Here is a 14,750-nt window from a genome sequence, read left to right on the forward strand (position 1 = left end):
GGGGGAATTCATTCATACCCCCTGTGCAGGCAAGCCATGACCCTATGGAACACAGCACTGGAATTGCAAATCCAACTACAGGCATAATTCCTGCCAGAGAAGGAAAACACACAAACAACCTAAGCAGAAATATGACAGATCCACACGAATGGAAGTTGTATCCTCAAGTTTTCACAAAGATAACTCTGGCATGGGGACAGCCAGACATGGATCTCTTTGCTACCCACAGAAATTACCAGTTGAAAAAGTTTTGTTCAAGGACCTATCATCCACAGGTCTGGAAAGTGGACGCACTTTCAATTGGACAACATTAACAGTTTATGCCTTCCCGCCTCTTCCTCTACTGCCCAAAGTTCTATTAAAAGCCAGAGCAGAGAGGCCGCAAATGATACTCATTGCTCCAGACTGGCCAAGACAACATTGGTATCTGCTCCTGAAGAGCCTGACACATTCCCCACCATGGATCCAACCTCTGGTCCCTCTTCTGTTGTCCCAGTACAACTACAAAACCCTTCACAGCCAGCTCAAAACCCTAAATCTAGCTGCATGGAGAATTCCTTGATTTCCCAACAGACTCTCCTCTCCAAGGAGGTGCAGGATGTCCTCTTGGAGGCCAGAAGACCTTCTACTAGAAAAGCCTACTCCGCCAAATGGAAACATTTTTGTGCCTGGAATCAAGAAAAGGGCCAGAATCCTTGGGTAATAAATATACCTCAAATTTTACAGTACCTAGCTGAGATGTTAAACAGTGGACTTTCCTTCTCCAAGATCCACGCTTCAGCCATTTCTGCACAATACAACACAGATCCTCCTTTATTCTCACATCCTCAATTAAGGCAGTTCCTCAGAGGGGCAAAAAATATAAAACCCCCAAGGAAACCACCAGTCCCTGCTTGGGACCTTAACTTCATTTTGGAAAAGCTGACCCTTCCTCCCTTTGAGCCAGCTTCTTCAACAGAACTAAAATACTTGTCATGGAAAACAGCCTTTCTACTGGCCATCACCTCAGCACGCAGGGTTTCGGAGCTACAAGCCCTCATGGCTGTGCAACCATTCATCATTTTCCATCAGGACAGAGTTTCCTTATGAACCAACCCTACCTTTATGCCAAAGGTAGTAACCAGTGTAGCTTTGAATCGGACTATCCACTTATCCTACCTTTTATCCAAATCCACAAAACAAAGGGGAAAGACTACTACATGCCTTGGACATTTGGACAGGGCAAAGCCGTTCAGGAAATCCGAGCAACTTTGTGTCCTATGCTACAGGTGCTCAAGGAAAGGCTATTTCCAAACAGACAATTTCAAAATGGATAGCCCACTTCATACGCTTTTGTTACTTATTTCATGGAAAAACTGTGCCTACATGCATCCGATCCCACTCCATCAGGGCCACAGCTACCTCTGCAGCCCTCCTCAGGGGGGTACCTACCAAGGACATTTTGGAAGCAGCCACTTGGAGTTCGGTGCACACTTTCTCCAAGTACTATCACCTTCCACTATACTCTAAATCTAGAGCGGATTTTGCCACAGCAGTCTTGCAGGGCATCCTCGCTCCTCCTAGTTCCACTTAGTGCCTACCCACCCTTACTTAGCTTTGGGATTCTTCCCATCTGTAATGACTGCAGCTGTATGCACGATGAACATAGTACAGTTTTGTACCTACCATAAATGTAGATGTTAGAGTGCTCATACAGCTGAAGTCAAGGACTCTCAGGACCGGCCTTATGACAAATACCTTATCATACAACCTATTTGGGGTATTCTCTTATGATGTATTTGCTTGCAACTATGTTTTTTGATTATTCTATTTCACATGTTTGCATAACTTTGTTTTGCCTTCCTTCTGGGGGCACCTGACATCTGGGGCAAGAAAAACTGAAGAAAATGGCGTCTGCTGCCTCTTTTTTTTTTTTTTTTTTTTTTTTTGTACCCCTGCCGCACTGACGTCAAGGAAGAAGTGACTACAACCGACGCCGGACCTAGACTTTGGAATTCAGCCGACCGCGGGCCCGCCTGACGGCAGGATAACCCATCTGTAATGACTGCAGCTGTATGAGCACTCTAACATCTACATTTATGGTAGGTACAAAACTGTACTTTATCCCTGCTGTGGTAGCCCATGGCTGGCCTGAATACCAGAGCCTGTTTTTTGCTTCGGCTGCTGTTGCTTGTTGGCTTACGTCAGTGCTATAACATCATTACATTGGTCTTTCTTACCGTGGTGCCATCTGGTTGCCACCAGAGTTTTGACTTTCAGCTGAAAACGACTAAAGCCAAGTACCCCATTGGGGATCCTTTTTCTTTGCAGTAACTGATGTCCGAAAGAGTCTTGCCTGTGGAAAGCAAATACCACAGCGAGACTTCCATTCATACTGTCACTTGTTTAGGCCCAGATCACGACGTCACCCCTTGCCAGTTCCTGTTCTGTTTGTCAGGTCATACCAAAGACCCTTGGATCCAGGTTTTTCCTCACTTTATACCTTTTTTGAAACCCAGTGATTGAAATGCCTAGCCCAGTATAAGATGGCAGACTCTCAGGATTCCAGTGTCACCCTTCTTCCTAAGAAGTAACTAGAGAGATCCTGAGTTGATTCTCTGTCCAATGTCTTAATTACCCACTGAGGTGGTCGAACCTGTGGTACATCAGATTACCTCTCAGTTGTCCACTGCAAAGATCCTGTTGTAGGCCAGTATGGCCGCTGATGCCTTGCAGTTTGCCCAAGGTATCCTCAATCTGCATCTTACCACTGAGAGCCCATATGGAATCCCTCAGAACTTGGTTCCTGGTATGCTTCTTGAAATGAGACCTGGGACCTGATCCTCCAAGGCCTGTACAGATGGATGTCGTCCTAAAAAAAAGTAAAAAGGAAAGCATCTGACATCCCTTATTCCTTCCAGAGTGGAAGAGTGGATGGACTTCTTCCTGGGCTTATTTAAAGCAGTCATGGCACTAAAGCCTCCTTTTTGGGACGCTGCAATCTTAAGATGTTGTTTTTCAGCTTTTTTCCTGGTTAGGAGTCGCCACTGCGGAACTCCAGTCCGCTAATGATTGGCAGATTTTCACTAACGCCGAGGTGCCAGCTCTATGTTCAACCTTCAGCAAAGGCACACCCATTTACACGTCTTTCGAACGCCCACCCAACCACGGGGAGGACATGCAGACTCCACACAGAAGGCACTCCCCGCACTCCAGCAGAGAATTGAATGGGGGAACCTCTTGCTGTGTGGCAACAGCGCTACAGCTGCATGCTGCCATCTTAAGATACTCTACAGAACAGAAGCCTTTGATTCTTCAAGGGAAGTGTATTCTGATCCAGTTTGTAAACATTCTTTCACACAACAGCTACTCTGGATATAGCATCAACTGCATGATGATCAGACAGAATGCATGGCTGCAGGGTCAGCCCATCCCTGAAGATTTCAAATCCAAACTCTTGGGATTCTCCTTTGGGACAGTGATCTTTTATCTGTACCACAGAGGGACTTTGCTTCAGTGACGCCTCCCTTTAGGTGCAAAACTTTGACTGTCCTCTTCCACCAGCCTCTCCCTCTATTTCCACCTGTCTACCAAAAAGATTCTCCCATTTCACTTAAGTTCTGGGCGATAGTAACTACAGATAAGTGGGTTATAGCCATCATCAAAGGGAAAGCGTGCCTCCATGAAAGGGATTCCCAATACTCCGCCCAACCATATTTCCTTGATTTGGTTCTATTTGACTTGCCAGCACAGGGCACCCATAGTACCTTCATTTCGTAGGAAATTTTTTAATTCAAGGATTTTTCTTGTTCCAAAGAAAGAGGGCAGTGGAGACCTAGCTTGGTTCTGTTCCTGCTAAACACTTTCATGAAATTGATTGCCTACATTCAAAATACTTTCTCTACCCGCCTTTCTGCTATTTATCCTGTCTCTGGCATCCTAGAGATCTAGAACACTAGAAATGCCAATGTTCACAAACCCCATCTGTCCATCTTGCAGGAGAGTCCTCTGGTTCTCTGGCTATTCTAATTTTCAGTTTGCTACTTTACCCTTTGGTCTTTTTTGCTGCCCCAATAGTTTTCACAAGTGCCGACTACCTGTGGTTAGCTTCCAGTCACACTCGAGGGGTTCCAATTTTTTTCCCTACCTGGATTACCTGTTCTTTCAGGCGTAGACACCCTTCTTGAGCACCTATATTTCATAGAATGCCTTTTAACCAACTTAGGATTCACCAATTTCAAGAATTCACCATCAATTTCAAGAAATGTCCTCTCACCCACATTCGACTTGGTGTTTTTTTTTTTTTTTTTTTTTTTTCCAAACCCTCAGCTCAGTGCCTCACTGCACTGCAAGGGACATCCTTTGGGCCCTGTGATTCATGGCAGTCTATCCCAGTAATCACACTGGTTATGAGAGATGTTCAGTGGTACCTGAAATTTGTGTGAGCCCAGCACTCCTCCGTTAGACACCATGATCTCTGTTGCTCTGCATCAAGGAGTTTCTCTGAGCGAAGCAGGTGCCTCTCAACATGGGCCTTCCATTCGCCCCAGCCCCTCGGACCAAATTTTTCACACTGCTTCAGACAGGACTTGGGGTGGAGGGGGGGTGAGTAAGGTCCTGCAAGGTGCAGAGGAAATGCTTGAAAGAAATGGCCTTTTCTGCACGCTCTGCAGGTCCTCTCCTTTGGAAACCAGGCCGTCTCCTGGTGTACACTAGCAGTACCATAGTGATATGGTACATACATAAATAAGGAGATACAGGAATGTTGGTACTCTTTTGAACACAGATCTCGTGGATCACCATGAGTGGACCCTAAAAAAAAAAAAATCATGTCCTACTGGGGCACTTTGCAGATGGACCTGTTTGCATCTTCAGGGTATTACAGCTCCCTCTGGATCCCGATCCAGACTGTAAATTTTCTTCGACACAACAGCTACTCTGGACAAAGCATCAACTGCATGATGATCAGACAAAATGCATGGCTCCAGGGTCAGCCCATCCCTGAAGATTTCAAATCCAAACTCTTGGTATTCTCCCTTGGGATAGTGATCTTTTATTTGGACCAAAGAGGGACTTCGCTTCAGTGAGGCCTCCCTTTGGGTGCAAAACCTTGACTGTCCTCTTCCACCAGCCTTCTCCCTCCATCTCTCCACCCCTCTACCAAAAAGATTCTCCCTTTCACTTAAGTTCTGGGAGAACTGGTCTGCACCAGTTCCCCATCTTCTCGAGACTGGAAGACCAGCACCATCTCTTTGTAGTGGACAGGGCACTCCAGCACTGCTACTTCTGGGCCCCTTCTGGCCAAGATGATGATAGTTTCCCATCCTTTTCCACTTGTCAAAGGGGAACCACTGTATAGGTCTAATACAGCCAGACCTAATCACCTAACAGAAGGGTTTGCTTTTACACCCTAACCTAGTCTGTCTTTCTCTTTGGGATTAGAAGTCAATCCTCCACAAAGACACACAAATTTCCAAGTAGGTGGTACACCAAGTGGAAATGGATTCTCCATTTGGTGCCACAAGTACAAACTGGAACTACTCTAGTCTGAGGTTCCTACTTCAGTGTCTCTTGTGGGCTTCTGCATTTGGGTTTGGCTTATTCGTCTGTTAAAAGAACATTTGTCAGCCATCAGTGCCTGTTTACCTCTAGACCCTCCCCTAATGTCCAAGACTGAGGTAAAGCTGCTCTTGAAGGAGTCTTACACCTAACCTCCACTGTGAGACTTTTTTTTTTTATGTAAAAACTCATCCTGCTGGCTCTAACCTCTGCTGTCAAGGTGTCGGAACTCCCAGGCACTCATGGCTACTCCCCCTTATTTTCCACAAGGTCAGGGTAATGCTTGGGACCAATCCTTGTTTTTTTCATGCTTAAGGTTGTGAATGAGCTATCTATCAATCAAGCCATTTATCTGCCCGACTTCCGTTTGAGGATTGGCAATCTTAAATTCACAGGCAGTTTAGGTTCTATTTAGACAAAACTAGGCAAGCAGAAAAACTCCCAACTGTTTCTTTTCTGGAGGCCAAGCTGGGCCAACCTGTCTTAAAGCAAACCATTTCATCCTTGATATCCAAGGCTAATGCTGTCTCCTACTTTCAGCATGGCAAGTACCTGTCCTCCTGCCCTAAAGCGCATTCCCTTTGGGTGGTTGCTTCATCTGTTGCTTTCCAAAAAGGGGTTGCTCTTGCAGTATTTCTTCCCTCTTCTCTTGCTTTTTGGATCATGCACATGCATACGTGTCTTTAGGTGAGTTTCCTACTTGTTCTAGCTATACCTAGCTGAACAGTTTCAGTTGTCAGGCCACTGGCTTGGAAAACAGTTTAAGGGTCTTGAGTGTCCTTTATAACCAGATGCACACAAGCTGAGGGTTATACATTAGATGTACTCTCTCAAAGGCAAAGCTTTGATACCCCAGCTCGGCATCTAACAAAAACACCTTCTGTGACTCAGTACTGTAATAGTGATCAGAAGCATTTACTGTTTTGGTAAGATGTTCGTGTTTCACTGTTGCAGTCATCACATTTGGGGGTTATCTGCCTGCAGGCAGCCCTCAGCCGGCCTGAATACGAGAGTCTTGGGATTTCTGCATCGGATGCTGTAGCTTCTATATCGTCAGGGGTATAAAACATGCAGCCGACGCAATTATATCAGTCTTTCTTGCCATGCGGTGCCCGAAGCAGAAGCAGTTCAAGTGCCGGTCAGCCGACTCCTGAAATTTTCATTTTCGAGTTTCAGACCTGAAGTCTTCTAAGAGAGAAGTACCCTGTTGGGGATCCTTTTTTTTTTTGTTCTAACCAATGTCAGAAATTTCTTGCCTGTGGAAGGAAATACCTCCATAGAGACTTTCATTCTTACTGTCACCTGTTTAGGCCCAGACCACGATGTCCCTTGCTGTTGGTTTTGTGCCTTGTTCAATGCCCAAACTATTAGTCGTCTGGCTGTTTTTGTAGCTAAATACTCTATCTCCATACTCCAAAATGGCCTCGTTGAGCCACCTGACTAAGATCTTAGTAAGGATAAAGACAGGCCGCATAGGTCTAAAACTGCCGACGACTCTTCCGTTAAGCTAGTCTCCAGTCTGCCGGTACTCAGAGGTGCTTTCACAGCCCCTGATACCCGCTTCTATAGATTTGCAGGCTTCTGAGACCCATTCAGAGTCTGGTATGCCGCGAGATGCTTCTTCGACTATGGAACCTCCGGATGTCTCTACCTTGGATGGGTTCGGAGCTGCTGTGCAGGCACCGGTTTCGGAGGGTGTATTCAGGCCTACCTATTTTCATATTAAACCAATGACTTAATTTTAAGCCAAAATTACCGAATTCCTCAGGCCTGAAGTTCGCACTACGCCTAGGAAACAGACGACCAAAGTGCATTCTCAGGCCCACATGCCTCCAAAAACAAATGATTAGAATGGCTGAAGACCTTATTCCCTTAATTAGGGGGAGCCAGCCTTCCCCCTCTGAGACCTAAAACTGATTTTTCCTTCTGATTCCTCTGATCAGGAATTTCTCTATTCCTTCTGACTACCAGGACATACCCTTGTCTATCTGAGGATTCTGATGCAGAGGATTCCATTTCCTCTGCTTCCCCTCCAGATTTTTCTTTTGGTGAAACCTTGCATACCCTTAGGGAGCATTTCTGCTGGGAAAGCCAGGACCATTCTCAGTCCAAAAAGAAACTCTGGGAATTTTTAAACCTGCTTTAGCACAGGCCTCTAGCTATCCCTCCTGTTCTGGGGATTGTAGATAATTTCTTGGAATCCAACCTTACCACCCTGGATACTTTGCCTTCTAGCTCCCAGGAAACAGGACAGGTACTGTAGAGTACCTGACTCTCTCAAATTTCTTTTCAATAATCCTACTGCAGATCCAGAAAAAAATTCCCAAGGACCAAAAGGCATTAAGGCTACTACTGCCAAAAATCCTACCTCTTATGACAGGAATTCTAGGGCTTTAAGACCGATTGGGGTAGGAAGGTATACACCCCTGCTACTCTGGCCATTAGGGCTTTAAATTGCCAGTTTCGTATGTTAGTGTCAGCAGCATATTGGGCTAATTAAACAGAAAATGATTCCTGACTGTGCAGAACACACATTTACAAAAGTTAATGCATTCTGCTGACCACGTTGGTAAACATACTTTGCAGTGTGGTTTTGATGCTTTAGAAGCATCTTGCAGGGCTGCTGTCACTGGGTCTGTACTTAGAAGGCATGCTTGGCTTAAGGAATGAAACTTGCCAGATCATGTAAAAGCAAAATTACTGAATGCACCCTTAATCCAAGAGCGCCTATTTGGCAGTAAAGCAGAAGTAGTCCTCAAAAGGATTGAGGAAAAAGCTAAATCTATGCCAACTGTGAAATATTTCTTACAAGTACAGCCACCTAGATTCAGTAGGCATTGGCCTTCAAAGAATTGGTCCTTTCCAGTCCTTCTCTGTTCAAACCCAGGGGCAACAGACACCAAGACTTCAGTCTCCGGTTATACACAGATCTAAGCAGTGGGGTGCTCCCACGTCAAAAGCAGGGAGTAGTAAGCCACCCCCCCCATGGTAAGATTGCACAATCTTATCCTTGACTCCTCCAAGCCTTGCTCAACTACTTGCATCTTTAGGAGGAAAGCTCGCCCTGCATGCAAAAAAACTGGGAATACATTACCCTAAGACAAATGGGTTTTAAACATGGGTTTCCCTAGGATACAGATTCCACTTGCACTCACTCCTGACCCCAAGTGGATGGCCAGACCTCCCACCAAACCAGTGGGCGGAGGCCCAAAAGCAAGTACCTTCTCTCCTCGGCATAGTCTATTCAACCTATCCCAGCAGAACAAATGGGACAAGGCTTTTATTAAAGACTGTTCCGGATTCCCAGAAAAAACTCCTAGCGTCCTGTCCTGGATCTGTCAATTCTCAACACCTTTCTGGTGGTTCCAAACTTCAAAATCCTATCTCCAACAGCTGCTTCCTATGCTAGCCAATGATGCTTGGCTGGTGACCCTTGACCTAAAAGAAGCTTACCTGCACATCCCCATAAGGGAATCTTGCAGGAAATACCTACGCTTCAGGACAGGCTCTATGCACCATCAGTTCTCTGCACTTCCCTTTGGCTTATCTACTGCGCCCAGGGTATTCACAAAGTGCCTAGCTCCAGCCATTGCATTTTGCAGGCAGAGAAGTATTCATATTTACCCATACTTGGACGATTGTCTGATTCAGGCGGAAAGTCGGGACTTGCCATTTAACAGCACCTGGCATTTGTAAAGAGACTTCTAACTTCACTGGGGTACACAAATGAAAAGAAGTCGCACCTAGTACCCTGCCAACAGATAAGCTTGAACAACTTCCCAGATGACATTCCTCACTCCAGAGAAACAAATTTATTTCACAACCTACTTCAACCTACTGGCCACAAAAACCCAGCTGTCTGCAAGGAAAATACTGCATGCTCTGGGGTTCATGGCCTCTTGCATTCTGTTAATTCCATATGCAAGACTGCATATGAGGAAACTTCAATGGCAACTAAAAAGTCTATGGTGTCAACATTCTGAAGACCTGGAAACAATTCCTATCATCCTTTGTCTAAGGGCAGAGTTCGTTTGGTGGGCAGAGGCCTGCAACCACAACAAGGGACTCCCTTTCATACTACTCCCTGCCGCCCAAACTCTAGCAGGGGCATCAGACTATACATGGGGGGGGCTCACTTGGCAGGGCAGTGCATTCAGGGCAAATGGAACCCAAAGCAGATGCAACTGCATATCAATCAAAAAGAAATGTTAGCTGTACAGAATGCTCTGACAGCCTTCAAAGATCGTATTCTTCCAGGATAACTATTGGTAAAGACTGACAACACCACAGTTGTGTGGTACATAAGCAGGGGGGAACCCATTCCTACCCACTCTGCAGACTAACCATGGCTCTGTAGAACACAGCCTTGAGCAACCAAGTGCACCTACAAGCTCAATTTCTGCCAAGCAAACTTAAATTCACTGGCAGACTATATGAGCAGAAATCTCATGGACCAGCAGAAATGGAAATTGGAACCCGAAATATTAGAGTTTTTGAGGAACAGATGGGGGGCACCAGAGGTGTTGGCCTCCCTTCAGAACTATCAGTTGGACAAATACTGCACCAGAGCTCCCCACAGTCGAGCTTGGAAAGTGGATGCCCTGTCCTTTACCTGGGAAAGCCTCTGTTTGTGCCTTCCCCTCTGCCTCTCCTCTCGAAGGTTCTACTGAAGATCAAACTGGGCAAGCCAAGGACAATCCTGATTGCACCAGACTGGCCATGCCAGCACTGGTACCCTCTCTTGCGCAGTCTGACAGTGCTGCAACCATGGCACCTGCTTCAGACGCCTTTCTTGCTGTGCCAGCAGGCAGACCAGATTATGCACCCTCAGCTTCAAACCCTGAACCTTGCAGCCTGGCTAAATCCCCTGAGCTCATCTCTAGCAACCCTCAGTAAGCAGGTGCTGGTTGTCATTCTTGAGGCAAGGAGGCCTAGTACTAGAAAATCCTATTCAGAAAAGTGGAAAAGATACTGTTCCTGGAGCCAGTCTCAGGGGATGGACACATCAGTGCCCAGCTTACCTCATATCTAATACTTAACAGAAATGCACCACAAGCGCCTGTCCTTTTCAATTAAGATTCATGCCTCAGCCATTTCAGCTCATAATACTGAGCCACCCCTCTTCTCTCGTTCGCTGGTAAGAGTTACTTGAGGGGCAAAAAATTTAAGACCCCCCCCAGGAGAGCTCCCAATCCAGCCTGGGACCTTAACTTTGTATTGGAAAAACTTGCTCTTCACCCCCTTTGAACCGGCTGCTACAGCAGAGTTGAAATTCCTCTCTTGGAAAACAGTTTACGAGTGTCTGAACTGCAGGCCCTTATGGCAGTGGAACCCTTTATCTTCCATGTGGACAGGGTTTCCCTCAGGACTAGCCCATATTTTATGCCCAAGGTGGTGTCTAGTGTGGCTTTAAACCAATCCATTATTTTGGCTTTTTTCCGTAATCCTCAGAATAAAGGGGAAAAGATACTACATTCCCTGGGCCTGCATAGACTGCTTAGATCCAGTTTGGACAGGACTAAGCCTCTCAATCTGACCAGCTGCTAGTCAGCTTTGCTGCAGGGGCAGAGGGGGAAGGCCATTTCAAAGCAAACCATTATCAAATGGATAGCACACTGCATCCATTACTGCTACAAGCACCATGGATAACCTACCCCACAGGGAATAAGAACACATTCGACCAGGGACATCCTGGAAGCTGCAACCTGGAGCTCTGTACCAAACATTACCACTTGTCTATCCTTTCTAAACCAAGAGCTGGATTTGCCACAGCTGTCTTATAGGGCCTGATTGCCAGCCCTAATGCTTCTTAATCTTCCTCCACCCTTCCTTAGCTTTGAGAATCGACCCAAATCAACAGTGAAACACGAACATAGTACAGTTGTGTACACTTACCATAAATGTAGATGTTGGTGTATTCACTGTTGCAGTCCTGTTTACTCTCCCTCCAGCTGCCTGATTCTTTGCTTTCACCTATCCTTTTTGGTTTGGCATATCATATACCATGTGTATTTGCTTTTTGCTGGAGTGTTCCACACCATATAATTCCTGTTGTGGGGGGCACCTGCCATCTGGGGCAAGAAAAACTGATTTAATGGCATCTGCTGCATGTTATATACCCCTGACTACCTGACTTCATGGAATAAGTGACTGTATCCGACACAGAAATCGCAAGACTCTGGTGTTCAGGCCGGCTGAGGGCTACCTGCAGGTAGATAACCCCCAAATGTGATGACTGCAACAGTGAATACACTAACATCTACATTTATGGTAAGTGTACACAACTGTACTTGGACATCCAGATTGTCATATCTTGTGTATTTAAGTACAGAAGAGGGAAGAATGTTGAACCAGACGAAAGTAGGAAAACGCACGGATCTGTCACTAAGTTTGAGTGCATAACTTTTGTATCCAGTGTTCATTTTCTTTTGATTCAAATGGCTACCAAATTCCCAGGTGGCATCTAGGAAGGATGGTTTTGAACAGCAGTACCAAAAGATACATGATTTGGATTGTACATTCAGTTATAGTGAGACACACAAGGTACAAATAGTGGACCAAGTGGCAGTAGCACATATCTCATCTGTTGGGAAAGCTCTGCTGAAAAACAAAGTTGCTACTACCTTTGTCAAATGAGCTTGCTTTTTTTGATAAAATTCAGTTTATCATGAGCAAACATAATACAGTTTGAAAGCCATCTTGAAACAGTGACCTTGAAGATGCCATTTCCTTGTTTTGATTTGGATAATACAATAAATGATATGATTTCCTGAAATCCTTGACTCTGTTGATAGAACCTAAGCCCATATTCTGTTTGAAATTTTTGGAAAGAAAGCTGGTAGGTTAATGGTTTACATTTGACTTGTATGCCACCTAAGGAATAAAGGAGGGATTTGGTTTAGAAAAATCCTGTCTTTATGGGGGGATGGCGATTTGCATGAAAGGGCTTGCAACTCTTTGAGAAACTGCAGCCAAAGTTTTCCATGTTAAGAGTGCTGGTTCAGAGGGAGGTTGTGACTTCTTGAAGCATTACTGTAATATCCCTTGGAAGAATTGGATCCCTTATGGTTGGGTGTCAAAGTCCATCTCAACAAAGCTTTAGAGGATATAAAGTTCATTATGTCCAGTGTGAAAATTGGGTATGGCCACAAACTTTACTTTGTGAAAAAAGTTGGAAACTTTAAAAAATGGTTCTGAGACAATGGAACAAAGAGGTGCAGAAAAAAGGTCTAATCCCTGTAGCCTAAAAGGAAAAGATTTTCCATTTACGTCATACCTTCCTGGTGCTAGACTTCTGTGATGCTATAAGGATATGTACTACAGTGCCTGAAAACCTGGCATCTGTGGTCATTGTTGAAATTGGAGGAAGCAAATAGTTAACTTAAAGGCCTCTGGGTCTGGGAGAGGATACCCGGATGGGTGGGGTGAGAGATCTGGGCTGTGAGCCAGGTAAGATGGATGAGGTGAAGCCAAAGCTACTGGAGCTAGACTTGTCAAGACCAATACTGAACAATGATTATTATTTTTGCCTTGCACCTTTTTGCTTTCTGAATAACTTTTTGTACTCGAGGCGAAGGGTGAAAGGAGTAAAGGAGACCCAGGGGCCAACTGTGGATCATTCTCCATCTGATGGAATTGGGGCATAGTAACTGCTGCACTTGTTCAGGTGAGATGCAATAAGGTTGGCCCCAGTAGGGGAAATTCTAGTCTCCCCACTGTTTGAGGGACCACTCTAAGCAGAATACATCTGTGTAACCTGTCCTCTGGTACATGAGAAGTCCTCTGGATATATGTTGGGGGGGGGGGTAACAGGAGTTCTCCCATTCCCACTCTCTCTCGTGGCTTCCTGACTTAAAGGATAAGGTCTGGTTCCTCCTCGCTTGTTGGTGTCCCAGACTAGAAGTCTAAAACAAAATCGCATCCCATCCACTGACCGTCTTGAAATCTTTGCAGGGCATGTAGGACTGCTGCCATCCAGAACATTGATGTGAAGATTGGCTTCAAATGTTACTTTGAACAGTCTTCCCCTCATAATGCCTCCTTACTGTAAAAGCTGTGATTACTACAGATGCTTTCCCTGTAGGAGTAAGACTGAATGGATAACTTTCAAACAATTCTGAGTATGTGAAACACTATCTGATGTGAGATTGGTCCACTGCTTTGGGTGCTGAGGGGTGGTAAAGTTGGGGCTGTTGTACTGAAAGGGTCCATTGAAGAACTCGTGTGAAACCTGGAGAGAGGGATCAGAACATTCACAGAAGGATCAAGTTAGAAGTCTGAGGGTTAGTGATGGATGAGGCAATACTTGGTGGTCTCTCTGCCGAATGGAAAGAATCCTGGAGTTTGGTTAGGTGGCTATCTCAGACGTTGTCTAGGTGGTATCCAGTGAATTCTGTGGACTGAGTTGGATTCCATTGTCTGTCCAATTTACAGTGATCTCCAAATTTAACAAATGAAATGCTTATCTGCTGGATTAATAGATCCCTGGTCAGTGCAGTTTGGAGCCAGTCGTCCAAGGGTGGAAACACCTGGAACCTCTGCAGACTGAGAAGCGATCACCATTGCTGTGCATTTGATATAACACCCAGAGAGCTGTGGGGAGTCTAAATGGCAGTGCTCTGAAATGAAAATGATTGGCTCCTAGCTTGAACTGGAGAAATGTCTGTCTGCAGTATTCTTAACATGGGGAAGCTCACTGCTGCAGGCGACCATACATAGGCCCGTATAAAAGTCTTTCACTACTGTAGGATGTTTGGTACATCGCATGTACACTGCTGTTTGCCATACACATGCATCCACCTCAGAATTTCTCTTCCGCCCTTCAGTGCTCCACTTTGAGCATAAATCTGCTCGACTGGCTGTTTGCTGCTAACTTTCAGATGTGTCCCGTGGGGGAAATCTTGATGTCATATTCACTTGCTGCAGTATTTTCAGTCTGAGGGATCTCCCGCCAGAAAGTGACACCAGTATACATAGCCCTTGTACTGCCCTGGGGTATACGGTACGTCATGCGTAGGTTGTGGTCAAAGACCATAAAAGTGGCATACTCGCGTACCATCCTCAGAACTGAAAGCCCCACAAAGAATGTCAGACTAAGGATTTGTATGGTCAGTACATTCAAGCAAAACAGACCAGGGGGAAGAAAGGAGGGATAAAATACTGCAGCAGTCCATTGTTATGGAAAGATTTTACACAACTGTTCTGTCCTATTC

At 45.4% G+C, this 14,750-nt stretch overlaps 1 protein-coding gene across 1 annotated transcript in view; it reads left to right on the plus strand.

The window, feature by feature from the left end:
- RPS19 (ribosomal protein S19) overlaps positions 1 to 14,750 on the plus strand; it is a 181,144-nt gene that overhangs the window by 156,292 nt on the left and 10,102 nt on the right. The gene's annotated exons all lie outside the window — the stretch shown is intronic.

The sequence above is a fragment of the Protopterus annectens genome, chromosome 8.part0 (genome assembly GCF_019279795.1).
Source record: "Protopterus annectens isolate FY-2018-M chromosome 8.part0, PAN1.0, whole genome shotgun sequence".
NCBI classification, from domain to species: domain Eukaryota; kingdom Metazoa; phylum Chordata; order Ceratodontiformes; family Protopteridae; genus Protopterus; species Protopterus annectens.